Below are 8,425 nucleotides of genomic sequence, written 5' to 3' on the forward strand. Positions count from 1 at the left end.
CCCCACAGTCGTTTAATGAACTAAGTAAGAGCATATGGACTATCAGACCAATTGTGTGATTGGATTGAAGAGTTCCTAGGTAACAGAACGCAGCATGTCATTCTCAATGGAGAGAAGTCTTCCGAAGTAAGAGTGAATTCAGGTGTGCCGCAGGGGAGTGTCGTAGGACCGTTGCCATTCACAATATACATAAATGACCTTGTGGATGACATCGGAAATTCACTGAGGCTTTTTTCGGATGATGCTGTGGTATATCGAGAGGTTGTAACATTGGAAAATTGTACTGAAATGCAGGAGGATCTGCAGCGAATTGACGCATGGTGCAGGGAATGTCAATTGAATCTCAATGTAGACAAGTGTAATGTGTTGCGAATATATAGAAACAAAGATCGCTTATCATTTAGCTACAATATAGCAGGTCAGCAACTGGAAGCAGTTAATTCCATAAATTATGTGGGAGTAGGCATTAGGAGTGATTTAAAATGGAATGATCATATAAAGTTGATGGTCGGTAAAGCAGATGCCAGACTGAGATTCATTGGAAGAATCCTAAGGAAATGCAATCCGAAAACAAAGGAAGTAGGTTACAGTACGCTTGTTCGCCGACTGCTTGAATACTGCTCACCCTTGTGGGATCCGTACCAGACAGGGTTGATAGAAGGGATAGAGAAGATCCAACGGAGAGCAGCGCGCTTCGTTACAGGATCATTTAGTAAGCGCGAAAGCGTTACGGAGATGATAGATTTACTCCAGTGGAAGACTCTGCAGGAGAGACGCTCAGTAGCTCGGTACGGGCTTCTGTTGAAGTTTCGAGAACATATCTTCACCGAGGAGTCAAGTTGTATATCGCTCCCTCCTACGTATAACTCGCGAAGAGACCATGAGGATAAAATCAGAGAGATTAGAGCCCATACAGAGGCATACCGACAGTCCTTCTTTCCACAAACAATAAGAGACTGGTATAGAAGGGAGCAGCGAAGGAGTTACTCAAGGTACCCTTCGCCACACACCGTCAGGTAGCTTGCGGAGTATGGATGTAGATGTAGATATAGACACAACCCTCTATTTAATGATGAAATACACTTCTCTTTGTTGCTCTCCATTGCAGTGACTGGCGGAAACATGTGTCTAATTATTTATAACAATACACATTTTGCTTTACAAAACAAAGAAAGAAGCCTCCAAAGACACTGAGCTGTGTGATGTGCAAGTCTGCAGATATCACACTCTAAATCTTCTTAACCGTTAAACAATAATTACAGGTCTGACATAAGCTCGGACGAGCAATGACGCTACGAGGACTCGATCTGCGCTTGTCCCTTGTGATAGCGTTTTACTATCTCTGCGCGGAGACGGCGTAGCGTATCTTCCGGGCGGCGCGGATGAACCCTTGTCCGGACTGGAATCGCCAGTGGCGCCGTGTGAACACGCACCATCTTTGTGGTAGTCGGCTGCTGGTGTGACAGTACCGATTGTCGACGACACCGCACATTCAGTTCATATTACTTTATTATATACTAACCTCCTCCTCCTTGTAGTAAATGGTGCCCCGTACTTATTCGTTGTGTGACGGTGGAAGCTCTGACACTATGACATTTTTCATCAGTTTACTGTGTTATAGAGTATTAGTTAGGTATGTCTGATGCCACATAAAGACGATTAAACACATCTACTATAATATTGAACGTGATAAGGATTAGCAGCTATTTAACTGCACCGAACAAAATAGTTTTTCTTTCACTTTTGCCGTTAGGAAATATGTTTCTCAGTGTTTAGTAATTAAGCTGGATGAACTGCTAAGCTTCAAAGATTGTCTAGCCCTGTGTCACCTTTCTGTGAAGAATATCGTTAATGTTAGTAATATCTGATGCCATCTAATGCTAGGTACACAAGAGTAACGTCAAAGCTGTCCGGAAAATCCTCCTCCGTCACAGAGTGAGCTGGCACTTCTTGAAGAGGCGGCTATGGCACCGCAATATTTCCTCGTCAGCGCGTTAAATCACCACTTATCAAACACTTACGTCACTTACTACCTGCTCTACGTAACAGCATTTGGAAGGGCAAACAGGTCAAGGATATCAAGAAAAGAACATTGTATGAACCAAATATTGTGCTATTCTGTTCCGTATGGTAATATTTAGCTACATTAGATATTTGGGATTTTCAAAGGAACTTAAGTGAAATAAATTCCCTGAGATGAGAAAATATTTCATTTTCGCTGAGTTTGAAAGAATGTTTCCTTGTCTTATTTTCCACCTCAGATTACTATCATACATCCGGACGACACAAAAATTCCTCGAAGGTTGCCACTTCCCTTATGATATTACTACGGTAGAAGCTCTAAAACTTTGTATTAGGATTTAGATGAGTACGCTGTCACCTAAATCAGAGCTCATGAAGAAGCTGTTTCTAGAGAATATGTGTAATTTTTAACACAATATTCTTTTAGTTCACGTACAACCTGTATACTTGCAATGGGTTAAAACTTTTTGAAAACGATATGGGAGATCCGAAAGAGTAGTATATAAAGAGACCTGTTGTAGCTCAGTCGGTGATCACCAATGAGTGAAATGCTCCCAATAATTTTACAAAAAGTTAAGAAAATATAAACTGAAAAGGTGGGAATACGAGAACAGCACTGAAAGGGTAATAGTCGACTGCCTTAGCCAATGTTCCTTCTCGTACAGCTACTACAAAAGTGCACATCAGTTCCTCTGCACTAAGACTGTTGGCATGGAATAATGACCGTCTTTGTGTAGACGTAGCTACACAATCAACGCTTTCCAAGCCCCAGTGCTGATACATGTTTCATGGAAATAAAGGTAATTTCAGTATTATCTGCGCTCAAAAGGATTAGAGGAACATGGCTTTGGGAGTCTAACATATTCCATTCGGCAATAATTGAGGGCTGGGTATGTTACCAAATTATACCTTCACATTTCACAAATTATGTACACGATGGAACATCATTACGTCCTCGTTCATTTATCTAAGAAGAACGGAGAGGATCGACAGATGTCGAAATTAAGTGGGAACAATCATTCATCCCATCACCAGGGTACTTTTCAATGCAATTTGAGTTCTAAATTAACATGTATGTCCTCCGTGAGTGTTTATCACCGACTGCCATATACATGGCATGCAATGTGTCAGCCTACGGAGGTAATCCTGTGGTATTCGTTCCTATTCTTCCCATTTATCAATGAGAGCCCATGAGACTTAATGGAGAGTTTCTGGTGGAACAGGACGATGAAGAACATGTCTGTCAAGCAAGTACCACATTCGAATCCATTTTCTTCAATGTCCAGGTCTTCGCTAGACATCCCTGGTGATTCCCGCCAGATGGGCGCTGGAATTATCATGCATGAGAAGAAATTCAGAGCCACTACCTTACGCAGCAACCACTACATGGTCCAACAGTAGTACCTGGCTGTAAGGCGACCATGGCCGACGACGACAAGACCGAGCAGCTGTACATGCTGATGCCTTCCAACACCACATATAACCTCGGCCTTAACACGTCATGAATGTGATCCCAGCAACAGCGCTAATGAAATTAATTTGCTTCATAAATTGAGTACTATTTATCTGCAAGTGAATCCCGTGCTCTGGGCCTCGACACACACATGAAATCAATTATCGGCCATCAACGAAAGGGACCGAAATCGAGCTCCGGATTCAGTTTGTTTGGGGAACAGACAATGCTGCCCTGGGTGATTATGTATGGTTTTTCGACAGTGTCATCACTGCGACTGTAATTAAAGACACTGATCCTACGTATAACGGGAACGATGTTCACCAGAGGCTAGAAAGTTGTCAACGAATCTGAGAGATTTGTCGCTATTTAGCAGTATTTTTGTGTCACGGTGTATTATCCAGTGTCCTTCAGACGTGCATGCATGGCTGAAGGAACAGACAGGTCTACGATTAACAACATGGCATGACAGAGAAGAAGTGCATTCTACACTGAAAATCTTATCACTCTTCGGCCGCACAATTTATTGATGAAGCACGAAAATTTCTACCGGACCAGAACTCGAACCCAGATTTCCCGCTTCGGCTATCCGGGCACTCTTTCTGGAATAACTCATACCCCGATCCACTGAGGTGGCATGAGTCTATGATAGTGATATGAACATATACAAATGGCGGTAATATCACGTACAGAATACATCAAAATGCGTTGGTGGGACTGTTATCTGTACCTAGGCGATGCGCGTGGAAAGGTTATCGACGAGATTATGGCCGCACGACCGAACTTTTCGACTCTGTAAGCGCAGAACAGGGAATCAGTGATCATAAGGCCGTTGCAGCATCCCTGAATATGGAAGTAAATAGGAATATAAAAAAGGGAGGAACGTTTATCTGTTTAGCAAGAGTAATAGAAGGCAGATTTCAGACTACCTAACAGATCAAAACGAAAATTTCTGTTCCGACATTGACAATGTTGAGTGTTTATGGAAAAAGTTCAGGGCAATCGTAAAATGCGTTTTAGACAGGTACGTGCCGAGTAAAACTGTGAGGGACGGGAAAAACCCACCGTGGTACAACAACAAAGTTAGCAAACTACTGCGAAAGGAATGAGAGCTTCACTCAAAGTTTAAACGCAGCCAAAACCTCTCAGACAAACCGAAGCTAAATGATGTCAAAGTTAGCGTAAGGAGGGCTATGCGTGAAGCGTTCAGTGAATTCGAAAGTAAAATTCTATGTACCGACTTGACAGAAAATCCTAGGAAGTTCTGGTCTTACGTTAAATCAGTAAGTGGATCGAAACAGCATACCCAGACACTCCGGGATGATGAAGGCATTGAAACAGAGGATGACACGCGTAAGGCTGAAATACTAAACACCTTTTTCCAAAGCTGTTTCACAGAGGAAGACCGCTCTGCAGTTCCTTCTCTAAATCCTCGCACAAACGAAAAAATGGCTGACATCGAAATAAGTGTCCAAGGAATAGACAAGCAACTGGAATCACTCAACAGAGGAAAGTCCACTGGACCTGACGGGATACCAATTCGATTCTACACAGAGTACGCGAAAGAACTTGCCCCCCTTCTAACAGCCGTGTACCGCAAGTCTCTAGAGGAACGGAAGGTTCCAAATGATTGGAAAAGAGCACAGGTAGTCCCAGTCTTCAAGAAGGGTCGTCGAGCAGATGCGCAAAACTATAGACCTATATCTCTGACGTCGACCTGTTGTAGAATTTTAGAACATGTTTTTTGCTCGAGTATCATGTCGTTTTTGGAAACCCAGAATCTACTATGTAGGAATCAACATGGATTCCGGAAACAGCGATCCTGTGAGACCCAACTCGCTTTATTTGTTCATGAGACTCAGAAAATATTAGATACAGGCTCCCAGGTAGATCCTATTTTCCTTGACTTCCGGAAGGCGTTCGATACAGTTCTGCACTGTCGCCTGATAAACAAAGTAAGAGCCTACGGAATATCAGACCAGCTGTGTGGCTGGATTGAAGAGTTTTTAGCAAACAGAACACAGCGTGTTGTTATCAATGGAGAGACGTCTACAGACGTTAAAGTAACCTCTGGCGTGCCACAGGGGAGTGTTATGGGACCATTGCTTTTCACAATATATATAAACGACCTAGTAGATAGTGTCGGAAGTTCCATGCGTCTTTTCGCGGATGATGCTGTAATATACAGAGAAGTTGCAGCATTAGAAAATTGTAGCGAAATGCAGGAAGATCTGCAGCGGATAGGCACTTGGTGCAGGGAGTGGCAACTGACCCTTAACATAGACAAATGTAATGTTTTGCGAATACATAGAAAGAAGGATCCTTTATTGTATGATTATATGATAGCAGAACTAACACTGGTAGCAGTTACTTCTGTAAAATATCTGGGAGTATGCGTGCGGAACGATTTGAAGTGGAATGATCATATAAAATTAATTGTTGGTAAGGCGGGCACCAGGTTGAGATGCATTGGGAGAGTCCTTAGAAAATGTAGTCCATCAACAAAGGAGGTGGCTTACAAAACACTCGTTCGACCTATACTTGAGTATCGCGCATCAGTGTGGGATCCGTACCAGATCGGGTTGACGGAGGAGATAGAGAAGATCCAAAGAAGAGCGGCGCGTTTCGTCACAGGGTTATTTGGTAACCGTGATAGCGTTACGGAGATGTTTAACAAACTCAAGTGGCAGACTCTGCAAGAGAGGCGCTCTGCATCGCGGTGTAGCTTGCTCGCCAGGTTTCGAGAGGGTGCGTTTCTGGATGAGGTATCGAATATATTGCTTCCCCCTACTTATACCTCCCGAGGAGATCACGAATGTAAAATTAGAGAGATTAGAGCGCGCACGGAGGCTTTCAGACAGTTGTTCTTCCCGCGAACCATACGCGACTGGAACAGGAAAGGGAGGTAATGACAGTGGCACGTAGAGTGCCCTCCGCCACACACCGTTGGGTGGCTTGCGGAGTATAAATGTAGATGTAGAAGTAGATGTAGAATAGATTTTGAAAGTTGTAGGGTACTTAGAGTTGGAAGCACAGGACATTCCTTTTCGGGATTCGTTAGGGAAATCAATACACCGTTGTCCACAGCGTCAAGAATGTGGCGCGAATACCACATTTCAGGCAATACATCTCACCACGGACAATGCACTGGTCGCCGCTTTCACTTGACGATAGAGATCAACGGCGTTTGCGTAAAGTTGTCTGTGCTAACAGCAAACAAAATTGCGTGAAATAACCGTAGTAATCAATGCTGGACGTACAACAGTGCTGCGAAATTTGTCGATAACGGGCCAAAGTAGCAGACGACTGACGCGAATGGCTTTGTAACAGCACGATATTGCCTGCAGCGCCTCTCCTGGGCTCAGGACCGTATCGGTTGGACCCTAGACGAGTGGAAAACCATGGCCTTGTCAGATGAGTTGGTAAGAGCTGATGGCAGGGTTCGAGTATGGCGTAGACCCCACGAAACCAGGGACCCAAGTTGTCAACAACACACTGTGCGAGCTGGTGGTTGCTCCATAGTGGGGTTGCTGTAGTTATGTGGAGTTGACGGGTTCCTCTGGTTGTTCGGCTACCGGAAGGCTATTGCAAGGACCTCATGTTCCCAGACAAAGATAGAAATTTTTATGAATGACAACGCGCCATGTCATCGGTCCACAGTTGTTCTTGTTTGTTTCGAAAATCGAGGGACAGGATTGGTCACTCAGGTCACCGAAGATGAATCACGTCGAACGTTTGTGGGACATGATCGAGAGATCAGTTCGTGAGCAAAAACGTGCACCGGCAACACTGTCGCATTTATGGACAGCTATAGGAGCAGTGCGATTCTGCTTTGCTTCAGGGGTCTTCCAACGACGTGTTGAGTCAGTGCCTAGTCGATATGCTGCACTACGCCGGGCAAAAGACTGTCAAACACGAATTTAAGAGACGTCCCATGACAGTGTATGTCATCGTGTGTACGCGTCCTGCTCTCGCACAGTTGTGATTCTCGCACAAGGATAGACATATTTGTTATTATTGCTGTCTTTCTAGTCACACAATACTATTTTGCACTGTCCGTGTTTTACAGTGCACTACGCGGTGTCCTTCAGATAGACATCCATACACGAAGGGACGGACACTGCTACGGTCTACAGCCATATGAAGTAGAAGAAATGTATACGCATTTGCGAATACGATTAGACTTCATCTATGACACGGAATAGTACACCGTTGAATACTAAACGAAACTAAACTCCTCCCGCACAGCCAATGAAGGCCCAAAGGTACCGAGGGGCTGCCGTGTCACCCCCAGCCCAAAAGCGTCACTGGATGCGGTTATGGAGGGGCATGTGGTCAGCACACCGCTCTCCCAGCCGTAGGTCAGTCTCCGAGACCGGAGCCGCTACTTCTCAGTCAAGTAGCTCCTCAGTTTGCCTCACAAGGGCTGAGTGAACCCCGTTTGCCAACAGCGCTCGGCGTACCGGATGATCACCCATCCAAGTGCTAGCCCAACCCGACAGCGCTTAACTTCGGTGATCTGACGGGAACCGGTGTTACAACTGCGGCAAGGCCGTAGGCTCTGCAGAATATAGACGCTGCAAAATAGTCATACGTGCCCAGATAGGCAGTGATAAATAAATACCACCCTTTGCGGGAATCTCGGCAACTGTGAGAGAGCTGAGTGTGCAACACAGTGAGATAGGGGGGGTGGGGGGGGTGGAATGAATACGGAAGGCGAGCTCGACTAGCCGAAGTGGTTAAGACGGCAGCTCGAGCAAAACGGGAAATCAGGGCTCGTCTATCGGTCCGGCAGAAATCTTCATATGTCCCCAATAAATTGTGCAGCTGAAGACTAAACGTATCCGCAAAAGGGAATACATTTCTGCTGTCACTTTACGTGGAGAAATAACAACACAGAGTTCAGATTTGACAAACGCAGCACAATTATGGTTAAAAACTCAAACCGTC

At 44.7% G+C, this 8,425-nt stretch overlaps 1 pseudogene; it reads right to left on the reverse strand.

Moving 5' to 3' along the window:
- Positions 1-7,917: 7,917 nt before the first annotated feature.
- On the reverse strand, positions 7,918-8,035 carry LOC126189929 (5S ribosomal RNA; annotated as a pseudogene).
- Between the last annotated feature and the right edge of the window lie 390 nt (positions 8,036-8,425).

The sequence above is a fragment of the Schistocerca cancellata genome, chromosome 5 (genome assembly GCF_023864275.1).
Source record: "Schistocerca cancellata isolate TAMUIC-IGC-003103 chromosome 5, iqSchCanc2.1, whole genome shotgun sequence".
In the NCBI taxonomy this organism is placed as follows: domain Eukaryota; kingdom Metazoa; phylum Arthropoda; class Insecta; order Orthoptera; family Acrididae; genus Schistocerca; species Schistocerca cancellata.